Genomic DNA, 2,193 nt, shown 5'->3' with positions numbered 1-2,193 from the left:
TTTAAATATTGAGCACACATTCTGTACTAGGAACTGTCCTAGGTCCTAGGAATATAGCAGTGAATACAACCAACAAAAATCTCATCCTCCTGGAGCTTATATTCTCAACACCAGTTCTTGGCTTGGGATCCAATCCAACCCCAACCCCGCCCCCAACAATCGGCAGCACTCACTGTGGAAGTCTCCTCTGTACTGTCCCAGGAGGTGAGATTTCAGGACCCACATACATACTTCCAAGGGAAGGACACCTACTGCTCAACAACACAAACCAGTACATGCCCAGCTGTTAAATTCTTCAGAAAGTCTTACGGGGATCCCAAGTTTGCTTCCCTCCTGTTCTAAACTGGAAATTCCTCCAAGATAGAAAGTGTACTCATTTTTTCTTATCTCTGAATCCTCAAGCAGCATACTTGCAGAGATGCGCATTTCATAAATGCTTGTCAGCTTAAACCTGTAATTTGCCTGTGGCTACAAAATACAATTCTCATTCCTCTTTTACAAAATAGCATTGAAATACTGGAAAGCATGCTTCCTGGAATTTGGCTAAAGGGCCCTAGTTTTATTCACCATTGGAGTGGGTTTCCAGCCCTGTCGCAACCTGGTCTTGGGATAGCTTTTGGCCTGTGGTGTCCTCATACACAAAAACTCCAAAAATGGATTGACCAGTTCAGAAAAGGGCAGGATTATTATAATTTTTGCTTTAGGCACCGGAACTGTTAGCAAAAGAGGCTCTGCATCAGGCCCTGTGCTTCAAATCCAGGCTTCACCACTTACTATCTACTTGACTTTGGGTTGTTATTTATCTGCTCTAGGACTCAGTTTCCTCATCTGTAAAATGGAAATAATAGTAGACTTACCTGATAGGTTTCTCATGAGAATTAAATGGGCCAATACTTACAAATTACTTAGAATAGTGCCTGGCTCAGAGTAACCATTCAATGGATGTTAGTTATTACTACTACTACTATTAATGAAATTTAAGAATATGTAATTAGATTGCATAGTAGGTTGTTACTGGCCCTAATTATTAATACTTACCTCTCCTATACCCATGCCTTTTGTCATGCAATTTTGCATTACCTTCCTACTGTGAACAGGGGCATACTTACCTATCTTCTTGACCTTCAGCTTGTGGATATGACTTTAGGCAAAATATAAGCCCAAAATGAAGGTGTGCTGAAGTTCCAAATTTAGGCTTAAAGAGGCCTTTTCTCTTTCCATTTCTGTCTCTGTCATCGCCCTAAGAAAAATGTGCCCAATACTAGATACAAAAGCAACAGCCTGAATGCTGATCCATCAGCTGTTGCCTAAGGTCTAATCCCTGTAATAAATCCCTTACTCTATATCATTGATAGCAGTTCTGCTTTTCTATAAAATCTTAATTCAAAAATTTGGTAGGAGGGCAGAGCAAGATGGCAGAATAGAAGGCTCCACTGATCATCCTGTCATCACAGGAACACCAAATGTAATAACTATCCACACAAAAAAAACATCTTCATAAGAACCAAAAATCAGGTGAGCACTCATAATACCTAGTTTTAACTTCATATCGCTGAAAGAGGCACTAAAGAAGGATGAAGGATAATCTTGAATTGCCGATGCCACCCCTCTCCTATACCCCTGAACCATCTGCATGGCACAGAGAGAAAATCTGTGTGCTTGGGAGAGGGAGAGCACAACTGTGAGACTTTGCATTAAACTCAGAGCTGCTCTGTCACAGCGGGAATTGGCTGAACTCATCTGCTGCCTGCCCATGGAGGTAGCATTTAGACCATCCCTAGCCAGAAGGGAATCATGCATCCCAGCAGAGTTCCAGCAAGCCTTCCCACCATGGGCTGAAGTGCTCTGAAACCCTAAGTAAACTTGAAAGACAGTGTAGGCCACAAGGACTGCAACTCCAAGGCAAGTCTTAGTGCTAGGCTGTGTTTGGAGCCAGCAGATGTCAGGGGAGTGCAACTACTGAGATACCAACAGAGCAGCTAAAAGAGTGCTTACGCCACCTCTCCCCAACCCCAGGCAGCACAGCTAGTCGCTCCAAAAGAGACACCTTTCTTCTGCTCGAGGAGAGGAGAGGGAGGAGTAAAGAGGACTTCTGTCTTGGATCTTGGATACCAGCTCAGCCACAGTAGAATAGGGCACCAGTCAGAGTCAGGAGGCCCCCATTCCAACACCTAACTCCTGGCCTACATTTCT

Source organism: Pongo abelii, chromosome 3 (genome assembly GCF_028885655.2).
Source record: "Pongo abelii isolate AG06213 chromosome 3, NHGRI_mPonAbe1-v2.0_pri, whole genome shotgun sequence".
NCBI classification, from domain to species: Eukaryota; Metazoa; Chordata; class Mammalia; order Primates; family Hominidae; genus Pongo; species Pongo abelii.
This window is presented reverse-complemented; position numbering follows the sequence as displayed.